Source organism: Canis aureus, chromosome 23 (assembly GCF_053574225.1).
Source record: "Canis aureus isolate CA01 chromosome 23, VMU_Caureus_v.1.0, whole genome shotgun sequence".
NCBI lineage: Eukaryota > Metazoa > Chordata > Mammalia > Carnivora > Canidae > Canis > Canis aureus.
The window spans coordinates 47,004,879-47,024,886 of NC_135633.1; the positions used below are offsets into that span (position 1 = coordinate 47,004,879).

General features: G+C 37.0%; 1 pseudogene; it reads right to left on the reverse strand.

Annotated features, from left to right (window-relative positions):
- Positions 1-666: 666 nt before the first annotated feature.
- Positions 667-1,115, reverse strand: LOC144295513 (large ribosomal subunit protein uL16-like; annotated as a pseudogene).
- Positions 1,116-20,008: the final 18,893 nt, after the last annotated feature.

Consider the following 20,008-nt stretch of genomic DNA (forward strand, 5'->3'; position numbering starts at 1 on the left):
AGAGACAGAGAGAGAGGCAGAGACATAGGCAGAGGGAGTAGCAGGCTCCCCACGGGGAGCCTGAGGTGGGACTCTATCCCAGGACCCCAAGATTATGACCTGAGCTGAAGGCAGATGCTCAACCACTGAGTCACTCAGGTGCCCCACTCTCCTTTTTTTTTTCTTCTCATTTCAGTTTTTATTTACCTTTATCAATCATCCCTCTGGGACTGTTTCATATGCTCCATGGTTATGGCCCATGTTGGGATTGTGCATATCTTAGACCAGTCACTGAAACACTGGTCAACAAAGTCCCAATTTTGGAAGGAAGACATTTTTGCCCTTATGGTTCAATCAAACCTGTATGCTGTGACAATGGTCAGCTTTTTGCAGTCCTCCTTCACCAATAGGACCCCTATTATTTTTGGTAAGAAGTAGGATTTTTTTGATGGGCATGAAAAAGGAGGGGACAGTGCTGAGGTTCCCATGAATGCAGAGCATGTCATTTGTCCAGGGGATGCACGATTAGGGATGCATTTTGTATTTGACCCCACAGCAATTTGGGATGAGCTTCTTTGCAGCCACTATGTTTTCAAATTTGTCCTCATTAAATTTAGTAAACCCCACTTCTTGGAAATGTGGATCTTCTGGTAGCCAAGGAACTGGAGCTTGGCCCTGTATAAGGACTCAATCACATGCTTCTTATTCTGCAACTTGGTATGGAGGGATATGATAACTTGGCTAATGTGGACCCTGGCCACTGTGCCCTGGGGCTTTCCAAAGGTACCTGGCATACCTGTCTGGAGCCCCTCAGCCCTAGCACTGGACAACATCTTGGTGATACAGATGACGTGGAAGAGTTGGAGCTGCACATAGATGTGAAAACCATCTTTGCCACGGTTATTCTCCATGTTTTCATTGGCACAAATACAGGTGGGCTCCAGGGCTTCAGAGGAGAGCTGCTCATACTCATGTAATACCATGTGGCCGCATAGTGGGAACTCATCCACTTTTGCCTTCTTCTGTCCCATGTCAAAGATGCAGATCTTGGCTTCAGGGACATCTCTGCAGAAGTGAGAATTTGGATACAGCTTGTTCTCACAATATTGGTAACATCAGGCAGGGTGGTGGCCCATGGTGACACACCAAAAGAAAAAAAGTAGGACCCCTATTTTAAGGAATGATTTTGGCTCTAGGACCCTACCATGTGGGAATACTTTCAGTTCCAATACTCTACAGGAGTTAAATTCCATTGCCTACTTTCATATAGGAAGCCCAGAAGGCTGTGTTTTTTAGTTGCTTTGGCCTATAGACTTTGAAGAAATATTAATCTTCTAGACAGCCATTCAGTGAGAGGCAATGGGAGGGGACAATTCTCTATGATTTTCTGTGTTTCTGGATGTCTTACACAGTGAATTACTAGATGCTCCTTTTTCTGAACTATGTCTTCAAGGATATTTATATAGTTAACAGCTATACAAATTGCTATCTAAGGGACGTCTGGGTAGTTCAGTGGTTGAGCGTCTCCCTTCGGCTCAGTATGTGATCGTGGAGTCCTGGGATTGAGTACCACATCCGGCTCCCTGCGGGGAGCCTGCTTCCTCCTTCTGCCTATGTCTCTGCCTCTCTCTCTCTCTGTCATGAATAAATAAATAAAATCTTAAAAAAAACACCCCCCCCCAAATTGTTGCCTAATATCAGCTCAATTTAGATAGGGAATTCATGGATTCTCTTTGATTAAATTTTTCAAGGACTTTACACTTAAAAGGGAACTCTAATGCTCCAGGCTTTCACAGGTCCCACAGGATGATAGAGATAAAACAATTTCCTTAGGGACTGCTAGGTTTATGTAGTCTGGAATTATTCTCAAAGGCATATACTGCTGTTATTTGGCCTGGGTGGCGGACTTCTTGCCAGGTCATCCATGCAAACATGGTTTCTTTCGAGCATGATCTTCAGTGGAAGTAAGGTCTGCAGGCACCATTAAAACACATTATTTACTCAAAGTGGGCATACTGGTTCCCTAAGATTTCTCTTATATTCCCTCTACTCCCTGAAACGCCTGTACCTGGCAGATAGTCTCAACATAAAGTGCTTTAGTGGACATCGGGATTTTCTTGTCAACATCCATTCCATACCTCCTTCGCCGTGGAAGATCTGTGTAGTTTGTTTGGGGTCAGACTAAGCTACTTCTCATTTCCTAACCTTGGTCTTCTCCTAAACACACAATTGAAATTTCTGAGTTAGAGAGGAGTCATGATGAAATTTCAAAACAATGTACACATTAAAAAATTATAAGTCTTGGGCAATGTCAATTTGCTTCCTCTACTTCAGCTGCAACTTATCAGATCTCTTTGTTTTGATATCTCTAGAGACTCAGAATTTGAAGAAAGGCTGTCTTTCTCTTTTCTACCTTTTATTGTGATAAAGACTTCAGAATTAATTGCCTCTTGTGTGCAGCTGTCTCTTATTTAAAAAGTTTGCTTGATGTTGATATTATTTTTCTACCTCTAGTTCAGCAATAATTTCAAAGGAACATTAGTTGTCAATTCTCCATTCTCACTCTTTGACACCCCTCCCTCCAACATTGACTTCTTGGTGATGACAGGTGCCATGAAGAGCCCCTGGCAGAGAGGTGATATGTTATTTCTTTTTTGCTCTCACCTTACTCACAACAGTCATTGAATTTGTTTTAGATGAAACTGGGGCTGGCTCTGCAAGCAATTAAGTTGTCTTAAGCAAACAAAAGCAGTGACTGGAATTTCCACACGGCACAGAGTTTCTCATTTATTGCATTGGGGTTTGAGAAAAATCTCACTTTAAAGCATTATGAAATGAGTTTTACAGAGCTGGCAGGAATTCAATGTTGTATAGAAAATCAAGTAGGGTAGACTACTGCAAAATCAAAAATAAATAATTGTAATAGAAAATTATATGGTGGAATAGGGAAAGAGAGATAAAAACAAGAGCAAATAAGGCCTTTCAGGAGTGATAAAAAAGGAGAGAATATCAAGATGACAACTGTATTTTCTAAATACATATTCTCCTTAGGATAGCAATTTGGTCACTGAGGGCGGTCAGGATTCAGCATTCCAATTATAAAAAAGTATTTTATTTTAATTCCTCCAGGGTACTTTTTGTTTCCTTACAATAATATGTTAGGAACATAATTTTAGGAGGAATTTGCTCTCAATTTATAGTTTTACATTCTGTGGCGAATCCCCTCAACGATGTTAATGCACTGGTACTGTTTAGCCTGAAACAGTGTCTTTCAGAGTTGATAGTTTACACTCAGGAAACTGATGTGCAGAGAAGATGGTGCACACCTAGAAGATATATCAACTTAACCACTTTACATGTTCTGACCCTGATACTAAATGATAACTGGTTTGCTTAAGAGACAACTCTGTAGTCATTTTTGTCAATTTCCTGAATGATGACAAACATCTAAATTGCACCTGTTCTTATTTATTGATACTGGCAGAAGAATAAATGTCAGTTTGTACCAAAAAAAATATTCAAACAGGTCTCCCTTGTATCCCCCCGAAGTTCACCCAAAGATCTCATTACATAATGATTATAAATACATATTTCAAGTTTGATGACCTTGAAGGAAGTCTCGGTAATATAAGCTAGCAGGAGGAGGGGTGCCCAACAAATAGACATTACGAGGAGATTTATAGGCACTTAGGGAAGAGGATTCTTGGCACTTTTTAGACAAATTGTCATATAGAACCAAGAAACAGCAAAACTGCAGGTAGTAAATAATGTGTTCAAAATTTAACATTCCATAAAGGAGAAAAGGAGCATTGTAATGGGTCACAAAAGGAGGAGTAAGATTGGAGGAAAATTAAATTGCAGTAGAATATAAAAGGATTGGGAAATGTGGGACTGCAATCTCCATCCTTATTCGGTATGGATATTTTATGGTATGGGACTCATTTTGTATTTTTAAAGAGCAGTTTCCTCTCTCCTGAAAGTATTTATTTTAGAGAATTAGAATTTAAATCATTATTGAAATAATAATAAAATTGGAGCTATAACAAGGTCTGCCTGATGATGTAGGAATCCTGAGTTGACCCCAGGTGAGAATAAACCTGAGCGATCACAGTAAGTAGGAAGGTTTCTGCAAATCAGTCAAGGACAGGCCTGCAGAATAATTTAGCAGGTCCAGGGAAAGGATTTAGAGCCAGAATATTCAGGTTGGAGTGAACGCTCTGATATTTACTTTCTGCATTATATTCACTTTAGAAAAATACATTAACATACCTGAGTCTCAGTGGCATTGTGCATCAGTGTGATAACATACTGCCTCTCCTACCTCTCAGGATTACTGATAAAATCAATTTTCATCCCTACCAGGACTACAGTTCATTGATCCTAGTCTGTTTGTTTCTTTCTTTCACTTTCTCTCTCTCTCTCTTTTTCTCCTTTCTTTTACCATCTCTTATTCTCCTGCTATCCTTTCATCCTTCCTTATTCCGAATAGAGTCTGTGGCCTGTTGTTATGATGACTCTCTTTTTATGTTCTCAGCAGCTCTGCTCCTTTTGCTTCTTCCAATTTGTTTGGCAAAATCATGTCTGCCAGTATCAATAAATAATTCTTTGATTCAGGTTAAATCTAACCCTACATACTTTGCACCTGCATTTGTGAGAACTGAATATAGCTGGCAAAACATAATATATAGCATGATTATGCGAAGTGATCTCACTTTAAATTCATGACCACTCATTTCAAGTAGGCCTTTATGCTTCCATGAAGATCATATTGAAAACAAATATTTATTATGATAACCATATTGGATTTTAATTTTATTTCTTGTGTTTTTTTTTTCTGGTTTGATTTTAGTATTAAGATTAACTTAACATGATTAAGTTAATCTTAATCTTTTTTTTTTTTTTTTTTTTTAAGTTAATCTTAATCTTAATTAAGATTAAGTTAACATCATAGAATGCTAACTTCAAAAAATAATGTTCTTTCATTTTCTACAGTCTTTAAGAATTTCTCTATCATGGGAATCATTTGTTCTTTAATATTTGGTAGAATTAAAAATATATATTTGGTAGAATTTATCTGTGAAACTGGGTTTAGTGAGAAGTCCGTGTGTGTGAGTGCGTGTGTGTAGACTTTCATTCAATTCAAATTTGAAAATGATTATAGAGACTTCCAAATTTTTAATTTCTTTTTGAATTCAGTTTCATAAGTAACATTTTTCTAGGAAGCAATGAATTTTAGTTGTATCTTTATATGAGTGTGCATAGTATTCTTATTTTTTTAAATACCTATAATCAATCAGTAAATGTCCCTTATTTGGTTTCTATATTATTTAATTTTACCTTATTTTTTCATGGTCAGTTTTTCCAAATTTAAGTATTTTATGTATCTTCAAAAATTTGATACTAACATTGCTCTCCAATACCTCAAAAAATATTTCTTTCAAAAATTAAATTTTGCTTTTATCTCTTATTTCCTTCTTTAACTTTTTCTGTTTTTTTTTATTTTTATTTTTTATAATTTAAGCCTAATGTTTGGCTCTCTAATTTTTCATCTTTCATTTTTATTTCCTAACAGACATAACTAAAGTTATAAATATTACTCTAAGTGTGACTTTGGCTATATACCACTAAATTTAATATGTATCATATTTGGTACAATTTAGTTTCAAGTACTTTAAGATTTATGTTATGATTTAATCTTTAATCCATGAATTTTTAAGGAGTGCATCAAGTTAATTTCTCTACACATGGTTTCTTAAAGGTTACTTCTTTTCAGAATTTCTAACTTAACCACATCTTTATCAGAGAACATGGACTGTTTGATGCTAATTCTTTGATATATGTTGATCTCAAGTTTGATGACAAAAGATGTGGTCACTTCTGAAATATTCTTGTGTACCTGAAAGAAAATAATCTCTCTGTTGGGAACAGGGTTCTACATATGTTTGCGAATCCAGTTTATTAATCGTGTTCATTTTTTTGGTCAGCTTATTATATCAGTTCCTGAGAAAAATATATAAAAATCTCCCATTTTGAAAGTGAATTTGTCAATATTTTTATGTTCTTCTGTTAATAGTGGTTTATAATTTTTTGTAAGGATTCTATTTACTTACTTGAGAGGGAGAAAAAGAGAAAGCATGAGTGGGAGAGGAACAGAGGGAGAGAGACAAGCAGACTCCATGCTGAGTGTGGATCCCAATGGGGGTTTGATCTCACAACCTTGAGACCATGACCTGAACCAAAATTAAGAGTTGATATTTGTCCGACTGAGCCACCCACGCACCTCAATAGTGGTTTATAAATTTTGAACCTATGTTATTAAATGCATTATCTTGTTAATTGCACTTGTTATTTTTGCCATGTCCTCTTTGTCTTTAAGAATGCTTTCTTCCCCCCTCTGATATTAATATAGACTTCCTCTTTGGTGAACATAAGAGACACTGCTAGTTACTAACTCAGTATCTATTTAGCTATTTATTCTTACTAACCAAACTGATTCTGTTCAGTGGCAATAGGTACAAATCAAACACCCTATGTCTTAGCCTCTCTTGGTTGCTGTATAGCATATTAGATGAAATCATAGGCTATGTTTATTTTTGTATGTTAGCATAGTTGATTATCAGCAATTTTACATGATCGAGCCTGATATTTTTGGCCAAGAAGATTTGTAAACGCATGTCAGCAGGTGGAATTTTTGTGAAGACTATTTTAAGAGAACTCTATTTTGCTGGCCTGGTTTTTCGACCTTTGGTCCTTTGCCCTATTCCTTCGTTTCTTTTTTTGTGGTCTTTGACCCAATGACTGGCATTACAGTGGCCATATTATAAGATTATAAAAGATTGAAAATGCATCTTAAAGAAGGCAGAGTGGAAGGATAGAAAAAGTTCTTGATAACTCCCTTAAACAATTGTACCAGCACTGGACGGCATATGCCTGGATATGTCATTACATGAGAAAAACAAGCCTCTATTTAGTTAGTCCAGCTCCTACTCTTCTCCCACCCTAATCCCTGCTTTTGATGATGATGACCCACAGCTAAGTAAATATCTCCAAATAAATTGAGCTGGTTTCTGTGTAAGGTGCTCTCCCTTACCTTCTAGTCCTCCACCCTTCAGACTGAGGGGTGAGGGGATTCATTCTTGAATTCAGATAAACTTCTGATACTGTTAGAAAGATATATGCTTGAGAAAAATAATACGATATCTCTTTTTTTGTTTATCCAGAGCCGGGGGAGGCTTTTACATATATTGGCTACTATGGAGGAAGGACCCCAGTGACAGCTGCCTGTGTCCCAAGTCATTGACTATTTAAGTCAAGATATAATAGAAAAAAAAATTTTTTTTCATTTACTTTCAGCAACACATCTGCCTTTGAGAGAAGAGTTACGTATTGTAGCAAGCATAATCTGGAATATGACAGATACATTTGGGGATTAATGGGCTGTAGTTTGCATGTAGCTGGGTCTGGTCCTGAATTTTGGGGCTAATGGCATAATAATGGCTCCTCTTCTTTAAGTTCCCACCATATGCCAGATAAGTGTGCTAGGCAGTTGACATGTGTTAACTTGTTTAGCTCTTATAACAATAGGTTGATTTTATTGTTAACGGCCTCATTTCTCAGATGGAGCAACAAGGGCAGTAAGCATTGAATAATTTGGCCAATGTCACCTGGTTAGGATGGGGCTAAGCTGGGATGGAACTCTGGCAGCTGGACTCTGGAGCCTGTGTGATCAGCCAAGACCTCTTGGCTGCTTCTCTTGACCCTTGTGTAGAGTCGTCTCCTGGGAATTTTGAACTACATCAGAAAAGAAGCTATGGTGGGAAGCGAAGAGAAAAGCAACAAGTGACACAAGTTGTTGGAGAGGAAAAGTCATTACTGAAGAAGCTGCCAGGAAACAAATGCAAGGCTTTACCCACCCCAATGCTCTGATTGTATTGAGAAACAAAATTATCCATTTTTGCTTCTCTGGGATATTTTGGTTGTAGGCAGCGATGTGCAAAAGTTTCCTCTCCCACTGTCATCCTTCCACAAAAAATCTGGGGCCTTTCTCTGAGGTTTGGTCCCACTTTGGCTTCCATAGAGCATGAGAATGTTATTTGTTCACACATGGCCTTGTTCACTCAGTCAACAAATATGTATTGATTGCCTGCTTTGTGCTGGTCACTGGTAGGTAATGTCTCACAAGTAGATCACAAATCATATTTGATCTTATCCTCCATGAACTTATAATTCAGTGGAGAAGATAGGTATTCACCATTCTTGTGTTAATTGCTCAGACTGTCCTGCCATACAGGCTGGTGTGGTGAGGAATGCAGAACACCCACCTGGAGAGGCACTTAGCAAATGTTGGTGCATGATCATTTCTTCCAGCCCCTCCCTTTTTTTTTTTAAGATTTTATTTATTTATTCATCACACACACACACACACACACACACACACACACACACACACACAGAGGCAGAGACACAGGCAGAGGGAGGAGCAGGCTCCATGCAGGGAGCCCAATGCGGGACTCTATCCCAGGTCTCCAGGATCAGGCCCTGGACTGAAGGCGGCACTAAACCACTGAGCCTCCTGGGCTGCCCCCTCCCTTATTCTAACAGAGACTGCTGCTGCCACTCCTTCTGCACAAACATGTGGTTTTATTTCAGAAACCTTCCTCTAGCCCAGGATGCCTTTTTTCTTTTAATATGTAATGTGGGTCTGAGGTTATGCTGTTTAACTAACCTTCCAAAGCTGAACACGCTGATTTGTGCCATGTGTAGTTGGCACCTTGAGCACCCATTCTTCATATCTGTCTTCATGTAATATTTAATAATCAACCTTACATCTTCTCTGGAAAAACAGTTTGAGAATTCAAGAGAAAACTGTAACAAGAAAATCTTAAAATTTGGAAGAAATGAAATAAAAATAAATTTGGGGCTTTTTGCCTTATTATTTGCATGTTTTGCCTTATTATTTGCATGTTACAGAATTACTTATTATGGTTTTTGTTGACTACCTCCCAATAACCTCATTCCAATTATAAATGTGAAAAATGTGAGAATTTGAGATTAGTTTCTCCCAGAGTTGGTATTAGAGTCTGGCACTTCTGGATTCATGTCTTGTGTTTTGTTGCCAATTCAGACTCCCTAGCATACAGGCAAACACATACTGCCTCATGTATTTGTTTTTAATCCACAAGAGAGTAGATTAAAACTCAGGAGGTTTCCCACAGAGACCAGGAAGAAGATTTTATAAAATACACACATTTTCCCCCTGTCTTTCTTTAGGTGCACCTTGATCCTGTAAAACCACCAGACTTCAAGATTAGCTGAGGTTCAGTAGATCTATTTTTAAAATTTATGAAAGAGGAGAGCTACATTCTCCTAGCTCAGAAAACAAGAGGTGAACATGATTTGAAGGTTCAAATGTGTAGATTTGACAAGAGGGGATGAAGGAAACTGTGAGGGTCACGTTAAATTTGCACATAGTTATTTTCCAGGCTGTTTAGCAAGGTTGCTGGAAAACACCTTACCTCTAGATTGACAAGCACTACTTCAGATCAGTGTAAATTAGCAGATACCTTTAAAAATATTAGCTCTAGAAGATTTTATATGAGAACATCTACACTTAGCAGCTACCAAGCTTGAAGCCACAGAGATTTTTTCATAACTCTTTTCCTTGTAAGCCAGTAGCAGCTCAAAATATATAAATCACGGAGCAGTGAGATTGGGGGTTAGTGGTTATGAGGAGGAAGGGTCTGCAATGTCTTCAAAACTATGCAAAAAACACATCCTTTTGTGACTTGGAAGTATTTCACAGTAATTAGAATAATTTAATTTTGAACTTTCAGTGCAGATGGTTTATCTAGAAGATGACACGGCAATGGCACAAGCTATTTCCACAGTTCAGTTTGTAAAATATCTTTAAGCAAATACCCTATTAATACTCTGTAGGTCAGTGATGGCATATTCAAAGAATTTCATTCTGCAATAAAACTTTTATCAAGATTTAATTACCACAAAAGTGGAAAGGCAGAGGTATTTGGGATCTTTACATTAAATCATAATTAAAACCCATGGTTTTATTGAGGTTACCCACAAATATTTAGGATTTTATTAATTGAACCCATGAACCCAAGTGAAAAACAGAACTAATGAATGGCAAAGTTCATTCCACAACTTCCAATTAATATAACAGTTTAATGACTGCTCAGAAAACTCAGAAAGATTTAAATGTACACACATACATATATGCAACATATACATGTCTGAATTATTTTGTTTTCTCATATAAGATATGCATGTATCACTATAGGCATGTGTGTATATGTGTGTGTATGTGTGTGTATGTATGTGACACATTATGTTATTTTCAGAGCCAGATTCGTTTCTACAAAAAACAGAAACGCTTTTACAGTGAAGATTCCATTCTAATCTTTGAATTTGCCTTATGGAATCTCAAATTTTGCTCTCCTGTGGGTTCGATTTTTATCCTTTAGGGTCCAAAAGTGCAAATATAACATGAAAGCTTTAAGCTTCCTTGTTCACCTCAGAAAATTGCATAGAGATAGTCCCAGTAATCAGGCCCATAAAGGATGACTTGTTTTATGAGTGAAGATGTCCCAAAAACTTGAGTCACCTTTGAATTTCTGTGGAAAATTATTAAGCCTTCTTTGATGCCTTGTTCTAGCTTCAGCTGCCTGTGCTGGAGTTAACAAAAAGTAACAAATATTAGCCCAGAAAATGCACGAAATAAAGCAAAGTGGTCAAATACTCTGAGGCTGAACAGCATGAGGCCCAGGGAGAAGGAGTTAGGAACTAGATTTGTCCATTAAGGACCCTGGTATCCTCCCCATTGCACCCCTTACCCCATCCCACCCCCAAGAGGAAGAGATTGCAGATTTTCTGCTGTTCAGAATATATTTTAAAACTTTTTATGGGATGTGAAATGACCCTTTTTTCTAAATAGACTATGGCTTTCATCATTTCTAAAAGTGAACCTGAGTGCACAAGCTTGAGTACAAAATTGAAGATACATACTCAACAAACTCAAACTGAATAAACTTAGAATGTGAGTATATAGAGCCTTGAAGAAGAATTCAAAGTAGCACACAACTGGGGGGACCAGTATTTCTGGAATGCTAATCATGCACGATTCAAAGGTTGCTCTCAGCTATTAATATCCTTTGAATGTTAGCTCAATGTTTCTTACACTTATGTAATGGGCAGATCTCCTGTAAACAAAAGGTAAATTTTTGAGTAGCCTTGGTGTTGACTTAAATAGTATTTATTTTTCTCTTACTTAATTATGCATAAGCATAAATAAACCTATGGCTTATATTTGACTTTGAAAACTGAAGCTATTACAAATTAAACTACAATTATTAAATAATAAAATTTTTAAAATATTACTTTAATTTGGTGGATAAAGTTGATTTTCTGAATGTTAATGGCAAACTAAAATGTTCTGGGAAAGTTCTTCTGAATTCCACATGTGTGTATAGTCTCTTCTCCCAGCATTTTACTGAAGCCACATCCTATAGAGCTCTCAATGTCATTTGTTCTTCATTTGCCATGAATATATATTTTTATACATTCATCTGCTTCAATTTTTTTGCACAATATTACAGTAATTACAATAACACTATATAATGCCTATTAGATATATGCATAGATACCAAAACTGTGTAGCTGTAGTTGGTTTTTAAAGTATTATTTAAGTAACACAGAACAGCACTGTCCAATAGAAGATTCTGCAATAATGGAAACATCCTATATCTGCATTGTCCAATATGGTAACCACCAGCCACACATGACTAAAGAGCACCTGAAATATGACCAGTGTGACTAAAGAACTGAATTTTAATTTTTTAAAAGACTTATTCATTTTATTTGAGAGAGAGAGCAAGTGTGCATACAAGTGGGAGGGGCAGGAGGAGAGGGAGAGAGAATCTCAAGAAGACTCTGTGTTCAGCACTCAGCTGACATGGGGCTGGATCTCACAACCCTGAGCTGAGACCAAGAGTTGGGTGTTCAAACCACTGTGCCATTCAGATGCCCTGAGTGGAATTTTAATTTTGCTCAACTGAAGTGAATTTATATTTAAATTTAAATAATTATGACTATGGCTATCATATTGGTCAATGAATACCTAAAATACTTTTATGTTAATTTTTAAATGTATTATCAAAATGCAGAAAAAATGTTATAATCTTATAAAGAACTTTCAGATACCTTAGAATTTCACTGACTCTAGTTTGAGAATGAACTGCTATGAATGGTTATTTGATCAGTCTTGAACATAAATATGCCCAGTTGTGTACATTTTCTCAAGTTGATGAGCACAAGTTAGAATCTTTGGAAATTTTGATTCAAGAATAAATCGGGTATATAAAAGGAATCATCAAAACAATGAGAACTGGGGATCTCAAGGAAAATAATCCTTAACAGAGAAGCTTGGAAAAGTGTCTGCATCTCTAAATAGCACATGCAGAACCACGCAGTGACAAAGCAGTGTGGTCTCCAAGAGCAAAAGGTCTACAAAGTAAAATGTGTGGTATTTGAAAATGACCTAGTTTTTTTTGTTTCAGTTTTATTGAGATATAATTGACATATGACATTGTATAGGTTTGACCTATGCAAAGTAATGACTTGATACATATAAGAGTATTGTGAAATGATTACACAATAAAGCTAACACACCCATCACCATCTCACATAATTACCATTTCTTTTTTGTAGTGGGAACATTTAAGATTTACTGTCTTTCAAATGTAAAATTGTTAACTATATGTACTGTGCTGTACATTAGAACATTTTTTGGGTCAGTTTCCTTTTTGCTGCGAGGACATCCTTTTCTAGCTCCTTCTATCTTCAATTTGGCCACAAGGAATCAGGCCTCTGGCAGGAAGTCCACGGCTAGCTCCCAAGTCAGGCCTGACAATGGTCAGTCTCTATTGGGAGGAATGGGAATTCAGATGGAGACTTAACAAAGATTATTACTGTCTAGCTGTGCTGCAGGTAACAAATCACTTCTCACTTTATTGAGTGCTTAATATGTACAAGATATGATGAGGATGTACTGTAGTGTATAAATAATATCTTCTCAAAAAGTTTTATAGTTTAGTTGGGAGATATAATATAGACAATCTTTTGTGTTAAAGATTGAAATAATCAAATGTTCAGATCCAAATATGTGATGAAATGACTGGAGCCCAGGAGGGGAAAAAATTGGGGTGGCCTGGGAATGCTAGGTAAGCTTCATATGAAACTCCTGTTTCAGAAGACATATCCTAAATACTATTTGATCCTATATACCCATGCCCTTTTAAATTGTTTTTGAGATGACTGACACAGGACTAGGCATTTATGAATAGCTAATAAATAGCTAATAAGTGAAGGAATAAAAATAAAAGAAATAGGAGAAACAGCACTCCTAAAAGGCTGTGATAAAATATAAACACAGAAGAAGAGATCTGGGAGTTTCTACAAATGTATGCACTGTAAGCATGCTTTAAGGTGGTAGAAGAATATTTTTCTCTATTAATATCAAGATAAGAATACATGTACAGAAATAAAACATATCTGGAGAGAACAAAAGATAATAATCAGAGACAAAAGAAAGTGCTCACATTGTAAATTGATGGGATGCAAATCAATAGTCTGAATGCCCTCATTGAAAAAAGAATATTTCCTACTGAAATACGATTTTTGGTATTATTGTTAGACCCACAGTGTGTAGTACTTCAGTCTATAAATTATTTTCAAGGTAGCAGCACCAAGAAAGTTGCCAAATCTATGAACCATTCTGACCATCAGTGTGTAGTGTGACCATAACAGTGGCTCTAAACAATGGCCTGTGGGGTGGTAAGATACTTGGTTCTCTACATTGTGGTCTTTTGCAATGCCTGGACAGCTCTGATTCTCTTTATCGATATGTCATCCCTAGATATACCCAAGTACTTATTGGACAGATGATGTTCTGGGTCATAAAATCTCTTGGGAGTAATGAAATCTGTATGAGAGAGGGCCTTGAAAAACAATTGTACAACATACTTTTCCTATTGAAAGGAGTGAGGGAGGGGGGAACTAGCCTCTTCCACGATGAATACTTTGATAATTTGAATCTTCAAAGAATACAAAGGAAGAGAGACTCAAAATATTAGCAACAAAGCTAAAACATGAACAAGTTAAACTGAGAGATTTTGCTGTTGTTTTTGTTTGTTTGCTTTTAAAGATTTACTTATTTGAGAGAGAGAGTGAGCACAAGCAGGAGGGACAGAGGGAGAGGGAAAGAGAATCTCAAGCAGACTTCTCGCTCAGTGTGGAGCCTGACATGGTGTTCCTCTCACGATCCTGACTGAGATCAGGACCTGAGCAGAAATCGAGTTGGATGCTTAACCCACTGCACCATCCAGGCACCCCTAAAATATGAACAAGCTAATGCATGCATTCCATTGCAAACCTATTTCTCTGTTTTTAATATAATTGACTAAAATGTAGATGTGATGCCTGGGAAGAAATCAAGAAAAGGAAGGACTGGGTAGTAAAAGACTCCAGTTGAAGCCTGATTTTGAGAAAGTTCCAGTCAGGCCAAGGAGAAGTTCTTTTTTTAAAAGATTTTATTTAACTATTCACGAGAGACACAGGCAGAGGGAGAAGCAGGCTCCATGCAGGGAGCCCAATGTAAGACTCGATCCCAGGATCCCAGGAACACAACCTGAGCGGAAGGCAGACACTCAACCCTTGAACCACCCAGGCGTCCCAATTCTTGAGGCAGAATTTTATCTTGCTTTGGGCACTAGTTCCCTGTTCTAGCTCCCGCTCAGTCATCAGCTGGGAGCAGCCTCACATGCCTGCTGCAATGGATCTAAAGGTGTAGCAGCTGGAGCGTATCAGTCAACTTTGCTCCTTACAAGAAGTCCTCTTGGAGGAGTTGTGAGCAGGATAGCTCCATGGACAACACAGGCACATGGCACTTGGTCAACACAAAATTTTCTTTTAAAGTCTTTATTCTGAACTATGAAATTAAATTCTGTCCATTTGGGATTTGAGAAGTTTGATCTTTACCTTGACTTTTTAAACTCCTTTCCACCCCAAACCTGTTTTAATTGCTTTTAACTCATGGCACATTCTTCTAGACTTTTTGCACAGGTACTAGAGACAGACTCATGAGGCAGATTCTAATATGGATAAACAGCTTTCTTTAAGATAAATTGCTCTAGAGTGCTACTAATGTCTCTCTGCAAGCAATATAATAGAGTTTAGTACTTGAAAAACTCAAGAGATGTCCTTCTGAAATGATCTCACCCCTAAGTATATACCACAGCAAGAATCCCTAGAACCAAGAGGGTGGTTCTCACTGTCAAGATTTTGACCACAGGGTAAGAAATTCAGGCTTGCCATGTTCAGAATACCATGCTTGGTTGTGGATGAGATATTTATCCATCGCTCCTTCATGGTTTGTTTGTTGTCTTGAGAGACTTAGCATATGCGGCAACATATCATTGATTTTGGACAAGCAGGGTGGCTAAGAAGTTATTTGGATTATCATGGAGAAAGCTGTTGGCAGGTGTGTGTCTTGAATAAATGAACAAGTTGATAATTACACACCTGGAACCCAAAGAGCAAAAATGTGGATGATGACTTACTGGAGTGGAGGCTGATCACTACAGTGGTTTTGGATGAGTCTATGAATGTTTCCTACTTTCTTGTCCTGAATTCACTGGTAAAAGGGATATGGCTCCCGAACCATGGCACTGCTCTAAATTATGTTACTAACCTCTTCCAACTCTGCATGAATTTGTGTCTGAATTATATTTTCTACCACTGTAGATTGTTTTTTTTGCATGGCATTTACTATTTGGCACAAGAGGATGAAACAGTGATTCTAATTCTTTCTCAGAGGAATGGTTTTAGAAAGAATTCAGCAGAATAAAACAGTTTGGATAAGATGTTCTTCAAAGGCATTAACTCATTAATTAAATGTTACTGAGGAAATACTATGTGCCTGAATACATGGGAGATGTAGAGTCAATGATAAATAAGAGGGACTTTAAAAAACATAACATGGAGAAAATTTTTCAGACAGCTAACTATCACCTAGGGTGGTAAGATAGTTTCTATTTCTTGCAGTTATTCCTGATTGACAGAGAATTCGAGGTCATCGTATCTCACTGTTGCTTAACATTCTTTAGTTTCTTCCTATGTTCTAGGAAAAATGGCAAATATTTTTGCCTAGAAATGTTAGTTAGCATTTATTGAGCACTTACCATGTGAAGGGTTCTCTTCTGAGCGTATAAAGATGATTCACTTTAACGTCACAAAATCCTGATGTAGGTACTTCACAGATAGAGAAAATGAGGCATTAAACGATTAAATATCTTTCCCAATGGAAAATAATTGGTAAATGGTGGAGTTAGGAAACAATCTAAGCAGTTGAGCGTCAAAGCTGTAATTGAACCCATTTATGCTGCAAAATGGTCACAGCCTTGTCAAGGATTAGAATTAGAACCGCCTCTATCCTGTTCCCTATTGTATATTCCTCTAAACATACCAGCTTCCTGTCATGTTGTTTCACACATTAGTGCTTTTGCACAAACTATTCCTTCCCTCAACTTTAATTTATCAATGATTTACTTAGCTCTTGTTTTATGCTATGACAACTCAGGATACTGGGGATTGTCATAACTATTAAAATGACAAATGTAGTCTTTCTCTTTATGTAGGTTATAGACTACAGGGACTTGAGAGCAAATAAAGAGTAGCTACTGCATAGAATGATAGGTGGAAGTTAATAAATAGGAAATTACAGTTGTAGTGTTATCATGAGAATTGAAAAGTGTCCAGGAAGCACACTTGGTGGAAGTACAATTTGAACTTGAAAGATTGGGGAGGTTGAAGGTCTAAACAGATAGCTGAATGCCTGGCATTTTCGACATTTTCCCTACCTAGCTAATTCCTAGACATCCATGAAAGCTCAATTTCTTCTTGAGAATCCAACCTTTCCTTCATTTTGATTAAGAAGATTTTTATTAACATCTCCTTAGCAATTTGAACAGAAAGCACTTTATTATCTTGTACTGCTATTGTTAGTTATTGCCTGCTTTTTCTCCCACTAAACAGAAATCACCTCAAGGGTAGAAATTACTACTTGCTTAGTTTCATATCCACTATACCAACTACGGTGCTGGCTTAACATACACCCACTACAAATATTTGTTAATGAATGAGGAAATGGTTGAGGGTGAAGCAAGAAATAAAAACTCATCAATTCAAAGTGGGTCCTCTATATTTTGCTAACAATATATTTTTTTCTAGACAATCAGAGATCCTTAGAACTGGCAATAAAAATGATTTTGCATTTCATTCATATTATGTATGCTTTTGCATCCTTGAGTCAGACTGGTTTGATAGGTTGGTTTAAAAATCACATTGATGAGGCAAAAGTAATGCTTCATCTTTGTATGGACCAGTTTGCTTTCAATTGTATCTATAACCATTGGCCACTTAATTTGTAGATGTATGGCTTTGGTGATAAAGAGAAGCCAATGGGGGGGGGGGGCTGGTTGGCTCAGTCAGTAGTGCACGTGACTCTTGATGTCCTGGAAATCAGTTTAAATCCCACATTGGGCATAGAGTTTAAACAAATGAATGAATGAACCAGATGAGAAAGCATGTTTGGATCATCTCAAGCCAATTTCTATTCATGGAAGAACAACTGTCACATACATACCCCACAAATGGTGAGCCAATAATTTCACCTGCACATGTCCAGGATAGCATATTATATACATAAGTTCAAGTATTATTTCTCTATACTATCATATTATGTTTGAAAATAAAGTGGTAGACAAGCCTTCAGGGTTGGCATAATATGGCGATGCACATCAGTATCATCACAGACTTTGAAAAGTTACTTCAGTTAATATGCTACAGTTCCTGAATTGTCAAAACAATTTTGTGACTTATATGTTTTGATAAAATGATTTTGTTTTTCTGTCCCCACTTACATTATTAGTTATATTGAGTGACAGAAAGTTTCCTTATTATTTAAGTCCAACTCAGACTAGAGCCATTAAGCTGGGTTTTTTTTTTTCCTGAAAACAATTGATCTTGAGGTCCTGAGAGACTCAAATATTTAGATAAGTCACTCTGTAGCAGATTTGTTGCAGATTATAGTTTTAAAATCAGAAAATGTGGATACTTTTGATTTGTTAAGAGTAACAAAATTAGGTAGGGTTAGTTACTGGGAAAAAAAAAACATGAGTGGTTAAAATGATTTTTGTGGATGATTTGTAAACAAGTTAGTAAAATTAGCACTAAAAGCTGAAGACTTAAAAAAAAAAAAGCTAAAGACTTTCCATCTGGCTGCTGTTAAAATATCATGGGTATTATTTAGGAGTAACCTCTGGGGGTCGAGATTCTCCCTAGGAATATTGTGCATAAGATTTTATTTTATTTTATTTTATTTATTTATTTATTTATTTTTTGTGCATAAGATTTTAAAGAACAGGGTATGCAACTTTCATTGTCAAACACAGGCTAATCATTTATTGGACATTCTCAGTTCAATGGGTTCTAATGATCCTGAAGCTACTTCTGGTGACACATACACAGTTTATACAGATACATTTATCCCTGTCCTATATGTCCGATAAGCAAGTTGAAAAGTTTCAATCAGAAATGTGACATACTGTGGTAGGCATAAACAGAGCATTAATTTTCTCTTTCTGTGCATAGAACACAGTTGACTCTCAGGATCTTGTTGAAGGGTACTTTACATTGCCTGGTAAGTAGAATATTACTCAAGTATTTGAGCATGTTATCCAAAAATAAACACCACTCTGAATTTAGGGTGATTTCACTATTGATGGAGAATAAAAGAAGGAGGAAATAGCCAACTCCTTGTAAGCAAGCCTCCCTGTCCTTCTTCACTGTATTTGTACTAAAAGAATAACACTATTGGGAGAGAGATTCTATTCTTCCTGAAACTTACAATTTATCTGGGAAAAAACATTAATAACTAAGAGGCAATAAATGATTCACACATACTTAATATTCATCTGCTTTTGTTCCCCTATTTGCCAGATGCAACATATACATTTTCTTCAATTAAAATACCAGAGAAAGAAAAGAAAAATCTCCCTAATAAGATGTAGTCAGCCTCAGAATAAAAGATTTTCAAGGTTGTAAAAATGGTAGAACCTTTTCCTTTTCCTCTTAAAAAGTGCTTTTGATGAACTCCAAAGCAAAGAGGGAGAATGAGTAGAGAATCTCATTGGAGGAATAAAAGAGAAGTCACGCCCCAGGCTTCCAGCCTGAGGGGACACTGTCTTCACCCATTTCAGTGGACACTAAGGATCTGCCGTGGAGGTCTAGGGCTTAGAGAAACAACTTGGAGACACTTGTTTTAGATCATTGCTAAGATAATTTTTCTTACCAACATTTGAGAAGATGCAGTACTAAGAGCTTTTTTATTTTATTTTATTTTTATTTGTTTTTTATGATAGTCACACACAGAGAGAGAGAGAAAGAGGCAGAGACATAGGCAGAGGGAGAAGCAGGCTCCATGCACCGGGAGCCCGACGTGGGATTCCATCCCGAGTCTCCAGGATCGCGCCCTGGGCCAAAGGCAGGCGCCAAACCGCTGCCCCACCCAGGGATCCCGCAGTACTAAGAGCTTAACAGCACATCAGGAAAAGGGTGTTGTCTGTTGGTGTGTAGACGTGCTGATAGCAGCTGTGCTTTGGGAAAAAATTCAATGCCACAGGAGTCTGGTCAACAGAAAATTTCTAATTACACGTGGGAGAAGACCTCCTGAATTATGAGATTCCAGTGAAATAAAAGCATACCATATCTCATTTAAACTGTGTATGACACTAATCCAAACTGTGTCTACCCCCTCAAACATGGGCCCTATTAAGTAACAAACAAAAGGGATTTATTTTTCCCCCATGAAAGTTGTTTTGTTTTGTTCTGTTTTAGTTAAAAAAAAAAAACAACAAAACACTAAGTTGTTTACTACATGGGGTCAAAAAAAGTTGGA